We start from the raw sequence: 14,213 nt of genomic DNA on the forward strand, positions 1-14,213 counted from the left end.
AAAAGACATACTTGAAAAAGGAAAAATCCAATCAAAGAATCCAAAACAATGCAAAAGCCTATGAAAAGAAAATCCAAAACCATGTGGATCCCAAAGAAAAAAGTTGAAACCCAATGCATAATGGCATCCACCATTGCTAATCCCCCATCCAGTGATTCGTGTCCCCCATCTCCTAACTCCATCTTGGGTGCCTATATCCCCAAGCGCGCTTTCACAAATCCTCCATCAAGCTCGCATCTACCATCTATCCCCCATATGCTCTTTTCACACCCATCCCAACATGTGTCAATGTTGATCCTGCAAGCATCCCCATCTCATGCTCCTTTCTAGCCTTTTCATCCCTCCATCTCCTACCATCAATCCCATCTAATCTAATCTATTACATAAATCAAACATCCAGTGTACCAACACCTAGCAACAAAATTGAACATTCCAATAGCCACTGAAAAATCCCAAAAAAGCGAAAAATAGCTGAAGAAACCCAAAATCATTCTAGCTAAGTCTAAAGTCAAAAAAGTCAAAAAATAATTAAATAAATAAAGCGTTCACTGGTGAAAACTTGGCAATTCAAGTGCCTTGGACAAGTACCATGATGAAAACTTGGCAAACAAGTGTCATGCGTAATCCAACCATCCCCAGCTTAGCCTATAATCCTCATGCTTTTGGTCACATCTTGCCATCCAGCTCCATCTTCCAATTTATCCAGCTATCTTTCTTCCTCCATTTTTTATCTATCACTATCCACTTATCTTCTACAACCTCACCCCATCATCCCCGCTATCATCCATCTCCCTAGCGCCTTCAACTTTTCCATCCTAGCTTCAATCCTATCACATCCATTGTAAGCCCTTCTTCTACATGTCATCTTCTGACTAGGGGCACTGTATTCTTTGGAGATCTTATCTTGTCCATCCTCCCTTGTCATTGGTATCTCGCTCTAGGCTATCCTTATGCAAATCCAATGTCATCCTCTCATTTGACATTCACTCTAGCACCATCTATCAGCTCAGCTACCACCAACCTTAGTATTGTCCCCATCCTTGGTCGCACATCTATCATCATCATTAGATGCATCCTACCAAATCCATATCTTTCGCTATCACCTCATCCTTAGCTTCTGTATCTTGCACCAACTTGAGCCATCCTGCTATCTTATCATCCGGAGCTCCCGTACAGCTTGTAAATAATCTTGTATCCAACGCTTGTATCATACCATGTATATTCAATCTTGTCCAAAACAACTTGTACATTTGTACCATATCTTGGTCCATCAACTTGTACAATTTAGCTTAGTACCATTGTATCTATCCAGCTTTCGTGTCAGTTCATCCTTGATCAGCATCTTGCACACATTGGACAAATCTTGGTTAGCTATTCCAATGCATCATTTAGCTAGATCTCCTATCACCAAAGTGTTATCCTTCTCAATTCAGCTTGCCAAGTGCATCACTCATCCAAATCCAATAGCTTAGGTGCTCTCCAATAGATCCTTGCAAGATATAGCTTTTCTCATGTCTGATCTTGGTCCGTTAGTACCTCGTCCTACCCATCTCATTGGCAAACAGTTCTCTTTTGGAATTTTCACTTTCTTTTGATTTGGAATCTTCCCTTTTGGGTCTTGAAGTATCTTTTCCAAGCAATCTTTTTGTTCCCTCCTCAAGTTTTCCATGATCTTTCATATCATGGTATGCTATGAATGGGGCACTCTGAGCATATGATTTTGATCAAGTCTTTCATTTGTTTCTTTTTTTCTTGTGGGTTACCCAGTGTTGGTTCCACACTGTTTCCTCCAGGTTTCATGTGTGATGCTAGGGCAATCCTTGTGTATTTGTTTTGAGTCAGTCCGTCAGTCCTCTGGATGGTTGGTGACATGGCCTTGATGTTCTTGGTAATCTTGGCAATTAACCAATAGTCCTATAGAAAATTTGGTGCTCAACTACATGGTGGTACTTCTCTTTGAAGTATCCCCCTACTCAAAAAGCTTCAATGGAATCCCTTCATCTCCATTATCCCCCATCCATATCCAGCATCTGTCTCTCCTACCCCAAATTATGCATCAATATCTCTTTGAATCAATCTTCACTTTTAGCTTTAGGGATCCACAATCCTAGTCTTAGGGATCCACCAATCCAATCAATCCACCAAGCCTCATCTTTCGAGATCCACAATCCTAGTCCTAGGGATCTCCAAAACCCATCTTTCGCCAATCTGACTCTTTGAAATCCTGTTGCATCATCTTTATAATCCCCTCATCCATCTCCCTATCTTGGATTCCTTTTTATAGCACTCCACTCCTTCATCCTCCACCTTCCCTAAAGTCTTAAGCTTGCTTCCTCTTGTGCATCTGATTCTCTTTTATCATTCTCCCATAGTGAGAGTTTGAGCTAATTCAGCCCCTTCTCTTTACCAATCTGAGTCTCCTCACTTATCCCAGATTCTTGTATTTTTCAAGAAGCCATCGAGCCTCATTTTCTCTCCCTAATGCCTTCTTAAGGGGGCATCTCATAGTCTAGTCTCTCCTTCTTATCCAAGACTGGGGCAACTTTGTTGCTAAAACATCTTCCTCATGTCGTTTATATTCAAACTTCTTTGAAATAGTGTTATCTCAACACTATGTCAAAGAGGGGCAAAATGGAGACACCTAAATCCTTTAGAAAATAAAGTATTTTTATTTTCTAAAAAAGTCCCTGATGACATCATCATTTATTAATTAATTAATTAATTAATTTTTATTTTTTTTATGCCATTAAATCCCTTTATCTTAATTAAAAATATTTAATTAAGTAATCCCTCCCAAAAATTTTTGAATCTTATTTAAACATTATTTTCTTATTTATTAATTATTTAATTAATAAATTGACCAAAAATCTCAAAATAAATAATTTATTTATTTTTAGCCCAAAACTTGGCCAATTTCCTTAAGACCACTAACCTCTTCCAAAATCTTCTAATCCTTCTTTAATTTTGATTAAAGGCTAATCCCATCATTCCCTACCCCTAATCCCAACTCAAAATATTTAATTAAGATTAAATATTAATCCTTGTGTTTATTAAAAATACTTTAATAAATATCTCCTCAACCCAAACCTTTGAAATAAATAAAACCTTATTTATCCTCATCCTAGGAAGTTCTAGACTCTTCTAGAAAGTCTTCATCCTCATCCAAATCCTAGACTCTTCTATAAGATGTCAATCCTTTTCTTTGACCCTAATCCTTATCCCCCCCCAACCTTGTCACATTCCCTCAACATGGGTTAAGACTTGCTAACCCAAGCCAAAGCCAACAAATATCTCCTCCTTCACCAACCCTCATTAAATGCCATCCACTTGCCCATATCTAACAAGCCTAATCTAATCTTAACCCAAGCCTAATCCAAGCCTTAATCATTTGCACATTCCTAAGTCAAGCTTAAGACTTTCTTAATCTAACCCAAGTCAAAATATCTCAACTCTCTCACAAATATCCCAACCATAAAACTTTATGAAGCCCACAAAGACATAAATGACTCTTACAAGCTCATTCATTGCTCTTACAAGCCATTATGAGGGTCTTTATGAGCTTTGAGCCTCCTTTGTTGACCCCTCAACCCCTCTTGCTCTAACCAATGACCTTGTGACATGTGTCACTCCTTGATTGGTTGTAAGGAAGCACAATCCATGTGCTGTCCTCTCATTCAATCTACACCTTCCATAAGCTTTCTCCCATCCTTGCATCCTAGCCCTTGATCCCTCAAGCCCTTTGCCTATTTAAGGAATCCTCTCCCAAGACATTTTAACACAATCACCCATAGTAACAAAGTAGTGCCATTTTGATCATGAATTAAAGCCATAATACCATTTTTGAGAAGCCATTTTACATCAAATCCATTCACCCAAGCCAAAATCCATCAAGAACACCATTGAAGCCTTTGGAGAATCAAGCATACATCCTATCTAATTAGACAAAGCTACTCAACAAGAGAACTTCTCATTGAGAGAGCCCATTAATGGCTCATATTCTCAATTAAGAGCTCATCTTAGTCTATCTTGAAGATTCATTTATTTAGTTTTGTGAATACTTTTGATTTGATTTTTAGTGTTCTTTGCATTACTAATCCTCGTATACAGTTGTTGTTAAGTGACAAGGAGAAGACAAAAAGGCAAGAGTCAAGTAGGACAAGGCTTGATAGGTTAGCCCAGGGGCATTTGTGAAGGTTCGAAGAATGGCATGGGATGTGTGGATTCATGCTAGTTCAAATGGATTGTTTGGTAGTGGCTATGGCTTTGAAGGCTTCCCTGGTTGTATTGTAAAGGATTTTTTGTTAAATAATACATGGTGATGGATTTTTTTGGAGGCTGGGTTTTTCCCTTAATGAGGGTTTCCCAAGCTCTATCTTGTGTCACATTTTTGTGGGTAAGTTGTCTATTCTCTTGCATGTGGATTTTAACTAAATATTTATTTTAGATCTATAATGGGTTATGTAGAAACGGTTATTATTCCTTGTTGTCAAGTTTCCTTACACTATCATCTCCTCCTCTCCTCACATCCTCTAGTTATACATCTAGGATGGTAAAATGAGGGAACAAATGCATCTTCATCTCCTAGGAATAGTCTAGTGATACACCCACATTTGAAATTCATAGGTGATAGTCGCACATCTCCATTTACAATCCATGTGCCTCATATAGAACTTCTTCATAGTCTAACATTAGTAACCATCCCAAATCCTCCTCCCCATAAAACCTCATGTATATTGTGGTCTCTATTAGGACCCTTTGCCTCTGGCTAAACTATCTCCATACACACATAATAAAAAATGCTTCACAATTCGTATATGATGGCCTACTAATGGGTCGCTCCTAAACATGTACCCTAACTCATTCATCACCTCTAGCCATCCCTCACATTCTCTATAAGGTCTCCACTCAAATGTTGATAGCTCATCAAATAACCATCGATAGTATGTGACATCTCCAATGTGTGGTTGTGAGATAAAGTCATAGTACCTACATATATAATGGTATGATGTCTCCTAGGGCTATACTCATGGTCAGATCACTTCTATGTGATCACATGCCTAAATTTGTGTTAACACTACACCACATGCTCATGTCCTCCTAGTGCAATATACAGTCTCATGATGCTCATGGTACATATTAGCCAAGATGGTCGATCCCCATGCCATCCTCTATGACCTCCCTATCAAATCCATGCACCATCACCAACCTCTCCCATTCACACAGGAAGCCCTTCTAGCTTTTTCCTATGACTAATGCCTGGGCTACTAAGGATCATATTATACACATTGTTGGGTACTAGTGAAATCCCTATCTAGGATGGTCACATCCTCAAGAAATGCTTGCAACACCACCCTCCCCTCTATTGTGCCTTGATCATCATATACGTGTGACACACAAAACTCATGTTAGCCCTCATGACCAAGAGATGACATAAAGAATAATAGACATATTCATTACACTTATCAAAACCTCATGACAAGGTACTCATAGGATGAGATATACATCCTCAAGTGCGATCATGGCATCTCCAATGGAAAAATGAAATGTGTTATGCTCATGGTTCCATATCTCTACTAAAGTGATCAAGAGGCCATGGTTGGCCTGAATATGGGAAAATTGTAATAGCTACTTGAATCTTATGGTCACTAAGTTCCTCATTTGATCATTATCTACATGCTGCACCAATCTCAACCCTACTACCTTAGGTTCCGTAATATGTATCATTGGGAACACCATTTGAAAAATACATCTATATTTCAAAACATGTCATAGTGAAAACTAAAACAAGACTATAAACATATCTACTTTGCTACCCAAAGGAAAAATTTATGATTCAAACTAAGAAACATTGAAACTCTAGTTCATACATGTAAATTATGCTAACTTAGTATCATATCATACTTTCTCCAAAAGTTTTATAATACTATCTCTCCTTGCAATGCTTCACATAGTATCATACAACTAATGGGTATGGATCATACGATAAACTAGTCAGTATGCATGTGATACTCTCAGAAGCTCAGAATTATTGTACAATGTTTCCTAGAACTACCATGTGATACTTTCTAAAGTATCACATGACATTTCACTATATAACACTATTAAAATGCTCCAAAAATGACTCAAAATGCTTAGAAAATTAAATACTTACTAGATCCCCATACTATGGAGGTTGATTATGCAACTAGTTGGGTTCGAACAAGTGAGATGAAATTGGAATACTTCATTTTGACATCACTAGATCTCTCTCTCTAGGTTATTTAATCTCTACAAACTCAAATAAGACAAATGAATTGAAAAAATGACCCCTTGGGCCCCTTTTATACCTTCTTGACTTCATTTTGACCTAATTTTTGAACTCCTCATAATTGCACAAAAATTTCACCCCTAGCTAATTTCAACATCCTAAATCCATTTTTGGGATTGAAATTGAAATTTAAGTTAATCTTGATGGTCCAAATCACATTTTAAAATTTCTTTTTTTCTTCTCCGTAGTTGGCTAACCTTTTGAGGCCTAATCATTGTATCTTGTTGGGTCATCATCATTTATTCATTCCTTTATTGCTTCTACTTTCTTCCACTCTTCTTATCCAATTTATTTCACTCCCACTTCACTATTCTTCTTATTTTGACCTAATTTTGATACTTTATCTTCCTTGGTCAAACTTACTCAAACTAGGGCTTCTCTTTATTTCTTGGTGCTAGCTATTTTGATTTAATCACTTATCTGACATTATGGACCTTGTTTCATCATGATTTGATCAAATCTATCTTATTTCTACATCATTTTGATTTTGATTCTAAGGGGGCAAGAATATTTTATCATCACTACAAATTTATTTTCTATGGCTATCTATTTCTTGGGAGCATATACTTGACCTTTCCATTTTCTCTTGACCATATACTTTATTTTCTTAACATATTATTACTCATCATGATCCTAATATTGTGTCCCTCTCTCCTAATTTTCATTATTGTCCCTAACAGACTATACATTAAGGACTTGTTATCTGTTTGAGATTCATTCTTCAAAATTGGGTCTCTTGGCTCCTTGCTTAGATTATTCATTCTTTGAGTTAATGTGTTCCCAAATAGATCACATATTAGTCAAAGAGGGGAAAATTTAATCACCAAAAAATGGTCATCTAGACTATTAGCCCCCTCTCTAGCATTTTTGCTAAATTTATCAAATCACTTATTTTGATCAAACCTTCAAAACTTAATTTATTATCTTTGATCCTATAGCTTTACCACTATATTGTAAATCAATATTAAATTAAAAGGAACATGTCCCCCTTTGATTAAATAAAAGACCCCATTCCCCACTTATCCTAAGTTGTGCACACATAAAGTATTATTCCCACTTTAAAGATAAAAGAAAAGCCATTTTTATCTCATATGGGGCATAAAGTCAACTCTTGATTATGATAGGTGGAAATTATTATACACATGTATCACTCCACTTTCATCCTCCACTCTTGATTAGATCAATCTGGCCTCATGCCACTATCTATTATTCTTCAAAAAGGATAGCTCTCTCCTCACCTCACAATCCACTCATGCTTGTACTAATGTTATGCTGCGAGAATTCTAGGGACTATTTGGAGCTTTTGCAGGTCATGTGGCCTCAATTATCATTTTTATTGCATATTAGCTTAATGTCATACTTGAATTAGTGTATTTTTCCTTTATGCTTTAGTTTTATCTCACTTGGTTAACTTAGAAAGCTTGTAACAATCCCATTTCTTCTTAGCTAGTTTGTATTTCTTGCATTCCATTTAGTTTAGTTGCATTTTTCATAGCATCTCATAGAGTTTCTCGAATATTTTCACTTTTTCTCTTGTCTTTGAATCTTCTATTTCATGGTGCACCTTGCAAGGGGTTGCATAATTATGCTCATTTGAGAGGAAAACTATTTCTATTTGCACCCTTTGCATGTCATGAATAGGGAGGTCTTAGCTAGAACCCAAGCTTCTCAATTCATGAGATCCCTTGGATAAAAGGGTTTAGAGAAGTGCACCTTTTTGAGTGTACACTTTGTAAAATTATTATAAAATGTAGTAAGATGTAAATTTCTTTGTAAATGTGAAACAATATTGCAACATGTAATATGAATGATGGTGATTTTTTTATTCACCAATATTTTTCATAAATATTTAAAGAAATTAAGCATAATAAAATGAAGTGTTAGCATCATAGTTGATTTATTGCTTTATTTTAGAGAAGAGATGCCTTGTTGTTTTAGAAGATGTATGGAAGGCTACTAGAGAAGGCAATTTTCCAAATAAACTTAGTAGATCCTGATTGGAGGTAATAATCAATACAAAATTTTGGTAAGAACTAAAATTTGAGAGGTTTGTGTAAATATCAATGTTGACATTTATGAGATGAAATGATTGACAATTGAAAAGAATTTGAGGTTTTTTTTGCTCATGCATTTCCTAAGTCTGGGGGAAATGGAGCACTAGAGAAATTGGAGGCAATAGATTATAACACCAAGGAGGAATATAAGATTTTTCCACTTTCCATCAATACCACATATTCATATGTGGGGAGCACTCTTGAGCTATGTAAGTCACATTCCAAGTTGATATAGCTTTAAAAAGTAGGCACTTCCAACAACCATGTAATGGACATGTCCAAGTTAAGTTATCACTTTACCATCTTAAAATGGATGCACTTTCCTTTTAAGACTATTGAGATCCCTTCTCTTCATGATTTCCCCTTTGGACCATGGATATGCTCATGCTTACTCTTATTTTCCTCCTTTACATCTTATATCTTTCATCTTTCCACCTTATCTCTCTAGTATCTAGCCTAGTTCTCTATTTCACCTAAGACCTATCCTCCTAGGCAAGTTTGACTCAAGTCAACCTAGTAATCCAAAGCTAACATAGTCTTGAACTAGGTCAACCTAGTTAGCAACATTTTTTGGTCTCAGGGCCCAAAATTCCTCGGGGGTTTAATGCATTATCCAACTGGCCTATATTGTTTTCCTACCCAAAAACTCATATATAAGGTGACTTGAAGGATTAATTTTAATATCTAATGAATAGCAAGCATATAATTTCCAAGATCTTCTCTCTACTAAATATTTCCATCCTCTTTACATTCAAGGAGTTCAAGTATTCAAGCATTTTTCAAACATTCAAGAAAGGAGATTTATATCTAGCATTGGAGACTCTTTTGTGAGAATTTCCTCTTCAAGACCTAGTGTATTATTTGCCATCAAGGGAGGAGATCTGTGTTAATGCATCCATCCTCTTCATTGATGCATATACCTATCCATGGCACCATGATGGAGTTATGATAGATGCATTGCAAAGTGTGAAGATATCCTACATTCCTAATTCAAGTTCTACACAACATACACATTACATATGCATAGGTAAGGTGAATCTTAACATTAATTGTGTTCTTTTTAGTCATTTATGTTTCTCATTTACTATTAATTCCTTAATCTAGGCCTCGACCTTGGAAAGCCCTTATCAAACCCCAACCACCAAACACTTTTTTCTAATGTTGATTTATAGGTGGGGAGGAAAAAGAATTGTAGTTTTGGAACCTACAGTTCACAAGATCTCTAGATTCATTAGTTTTGGATCCTCTAACTATGTCAACCTAGTTTTAGGATGTCCTTTTATGTTATCCTAGTCCTTTAGTCTCAGGTTTTGACGAGATTTTTGGGTTTTATTCCTTTCACCATTTCATTCTAGGAATCATGGATGAAAGTTCAAAAAAGATTCAGATCCAAAAGTTATTGATCAAAAGAAAATCTTTCTCTATGCATTTGAAGTTGAGTCTTTTATATTTCATTTCATTTCATATCTTTACCATATATTTTCATCTCAATTGGTCTAACTATCTTTACATAGCATCTAGATTTGCATTTCCTTGGCAATTAGTTCAATTTCACATTCACATTATCCTATTAAGGGCCTAAGAGAGTGTATTTCTTTGTATTTTAATTATCTTTACAACCTAGATTTATTATTAGCACCCCTCTTCCTTTGGGTCCTAGCTTATCTAATTTAGATCATAAGTGGAATCTTACTTAGAAAATTCCCTCTTTTCCTCATGCACATATTTGAATGGCTTAGTGCCCTGTAACGTGGAGGCCTATATCCTATTAGATTTCTTCCATTTTACCACTAAACAAAAACTTCATGCTTTCACATTTGAGGGCTTGCTTTACATTTTTTTCCCTTTCTAAGGGGTGAGGTAATAGATTGTGTGTATCTCAGGTATCTATGGATGAGAGAAGGGCTCATTTTGACAAGTGATAACCCCTCAGATTGTTTAGACTATATTTCTAATCTTTGATTTCTTGAAGTATGAGAAGATAAGGATTTAAATAAATATTATAAAATTCATTATTTATATCTTTAATTAGAAATAATCATATCTAGAGAAAATAAATATGCATTCATTCTTGAAGATACATTCACCAAATTTTTCTTTGTAAATGCAAGTTGTGCTTATTGGTGTCTCATATATTTGGCAAAAAAAAGATATCAATGAGCATACCATCTTAGAGAGATGCCCTATTTTTTTACACTTTTATGCACATTCTTGCTCCTACAATACCCAAATTGAAAGAAAGTTATGACAATATTATTATGAGAGTTCTAGAAGGTTTATCAATCTAAGGATTAGATTAAATTTTTTGTTGGTTATTTGATCTTGTTGGTGATGCCACATTGACAATTACATGTTGTAAATAATTTTTTGATTGAATATGTGGTATTATAGGTTTCTTATTGATCATTCTTTAATTATATCCAAAGGATGACATATTTGCAATTTTATATATTTTAGGAATCTTTGGTGGTGGATTTGCAAAAACAAGAGGTTGTTCATCGAGCCGTGATTGGATCAAAGGAATGTTGATTGATTGATTAATAGGGTAGTGATATAAGTCCTTCATGGTGTAATACTTTGGTCACCTCTAACTTTTAGTATTGATTCTAACTTGATTCATAGTTGTTGTATTTGTTTTATGATGATAGCAGTTTTCCATTGCTTTTGTATCATCTTAGAGAAAGATAGTTGTTTCATCTTTTTTCTTTTTTCTTTTTGAGGATTTATTCATTTTAAGAATTTATAATTATTCATTATTTTGACTATTTTGGATATTAGAAGATTTAGTTAAATTAAACATTCAATTAGATTAGAAAGATAAAGTTGGTTGCAATTAAATGGAATTGAATGGAATTAATTAGAAATTGAAATTAAGGGAAATTCATATGAAACTAACTTGAATTCATTTTGAAAATTAATTTATTTAAGAAGAATAAATTAGCTAATTTGAATTATCAATAATAATAATTTAAATTATGGAGCTTTAGAAATTTAATTTAATTAACTAGTAAAGACCAATTACTTAAGGTTAATTAATCAAATATATTAATTATTTGATTAATATTATGAGAATGATGAAATGACATGAAGATTGGATCATAGAGGAATAAATATGATCAATAAACAATTAAATAATCATTAATTAATAGAGGAAATAATTAGAAATTTAATGTTAAGTCACAACCATGTCCATTTGTGTGTGTCTACACTCATAACTAGAGAAAAGAGGGAAAACATTATGTGAAAAACCCTCCTCCAAAAGTAGAGATGAATAAGAAAGAAAGATGTATGGATGGATCTAGAGTAACCATGACCTATCCATATATAATAATGAGCCACCATATAAGAGAATAAGAAGATGAGAGACCAAGTAGTTTATGTTTAATGTAGAATGTACACTAGTGGTAGCTACTATATAAGAGAACAAGAGGAAGAGAGACCAAGTAGTTTTTGTTGAATGTAGAATGTACACTTGTGGTAGCTACTCCAAGATCAATGTTGAAACCACTCTGTGAGAGTAAAACAATATTCTCCCCTTAGGAAGAAAAAAAATCAAAGGTGCATCAATCAAGCCTCTCCAATTTATATGAGGAAACCTCAAAATGAAAGAAATATGTAAAATGTGTTCAGATGTCCCCTTGTCAACACTAAAATATAACTCCTCAAAATCATGTGTACTATGCACTACTATGGTGGAAAAAATAAGTCAGTATTAACTAAGGATAAATGTAGAACAAATTCCAAAGACTCTTGAGTGTCTCCTCTAAAGATAAGGTGACCTCCTCCAACTACCTATCGAAGTATCCACTATCATGTCAAACTAAAAATAGTGATCATGTAGAGAATAAAAATGATAGTCAACATGTCCCCTCACAACAACTATTGAAGAATCATCCGCATCAAAGAGAATATGAATGTCATGAATAGTGTCCCCAAATCTATAATGTAGTACTCCACAAATAATCCAACAATATCTATAAGCACTAGTCCCAAGGAGATGTAACTGGAAAAGAATAAATGTCTACTATACTAAATCAAAAGGAGATATAATAGTACCCAAAAAATTAGAAAAATTAGTTAATGTAGGAGATGCATACATATCTCTTGAGCCCCAATTGAAAGAATATCAATATTCACTTGATCATATTGAATCTCCTAAAAAGATTCCACACTAGATACTTGCATATGTGTGTGTGTGCTAAAATTTTTGACACACTTCTATGAGTCATTATATCCAGGATTATTCAAGAATGAGATCTCAAATGGTGACTCATAGCACTTTGTTCATGGAGTGCAATGGTTTTTAATGGAGGCCCTTAGTTTGACTTAGTTTGTGCTCATGAAAGTACACTATAAAATGAGAGATTTAAGGAGCAAAATATGAATGCAAATGAAGATGCAAGCTAATCTAAATGATAACAATGCAAAGCAATGCAAGAAAGGAAATCTAATCTATGAAAGGAAATAACAATGCAATATTAATATATGAAAACAAATATGACTATAAGATAATATGAAAATGCAAGGATGAAACCTCATGATGGAAGCCATGGATGCAAGAGAGAATAAGACAAGAAGAGAGAAGTTGCAATGAAGCTCCAATGTCCAAACCATAAGGGTCAAACTCATTCTCTGAAATCACTCTCTAAACCTATAGCATAACAATACTATAAGGGTTCGCAACCTTCTACCTTCTTCACATCCTCTTATTTGTTCTCATGGTCAATTTGTTGATGATACCATCTTCATGGGTAAGTTTGAAGTTAAGGAAGCCAAAAATTTTAAGCAAGCTATTAATTTATATTCTTCAGCCTCAGGACAATTGGTTGATTGGAACAAAAATTTTGTGTTCTTTATCAATACCCCTATTCCTAAACAAAATAAAATTGCTAAGATCCTTGGATGTTCTATAGGATCTTTCTCTCCAACTTATTTGGGTCTTCCTCTAGGCTTGAAGGTCCCTAACTCCTTTTGGGAAGATCTTATAAATAAATTCAACAAGAAGCTGGTAGGATGGAAAGGTAATATTTTAAGGTAGACAGGTAAATTAATTCTCCTCAAAGCTTGTCTTCAAAGCATACCTACTTATGATTTGAGTCTTTTTAGAATTCTAATGAAATTTGTAGAGTATATTGAAAAAATTCAAAGGAATTTTTTATGGACTGGTACTGAGCAAGAAAAGAGAATGCCTTTAATTGCTTGGGACCAAGTTTGCAAGCCTATCAGAGAAGGAATATTGGGAATTAGGAAAATTAGAAGTATGAATAAAGCTCTCTTAGCCAAACAATGATGGAGAACTTATCATGATAACAAAGAATGGAGTACCATATGGAATCATAAGTACCTTTTCAATGCTAATTCTTTAGCTGACTTCCTCTCTTCTCCTGATGTTATTCATCCTTCTACTATATGGGGAGTTGTTTAGGAGACAAAGAAAACTCTTAGAAAAGGGTGTTCTTGGAAAATTAGAAAAGGGTGTTCCTGGAAAATTGGAAATGGGCATAAGGTGAGATTTTGGGAAGATTTCTAGTTAAAGAATCATCCTCTGATTGAAGATTTTCAAGATAAGGCTCAATTTGATATATGCAAGTAGAGATATGGCATATTAGTTAGTCATTATTGGCAAAATAATTCCTAGGTGAATTTGACTGATATTGATCAAGGTCTCAGTAACATTCAATTAACTCTCAATGTTGTCTCTCTTTATCCTTCTCTTGAGGACAAGATAATATGGAATGCTGATCCAAGTGGTCAATTTAAAGTCTCCACTATCTTTGTCTCTAAGGAAAAGGGCAATCAACCTTTTTGGTCTTATGCTTGGATTAAGGGTCTCACTCCCAAAATTAATATCT

The sequence above is a fragment of the Cupressus sempervirens genome, chromosome 11, assembly GCF_028749045.1.
Source record: "Cupressus sempervirens isolate cs-2001-9-10 chromosome 11, ASM2874904v1, whole genome shotgun sequence".
In the NCBI taxonomy this organism is placed as follows: domain Eukaryota; kingdom Viridiplantae; phylum Streptophyta; class Pinopsida; order Cupressales; family Cupressaceae; genus Cupressus; species Cupressus sempervirens.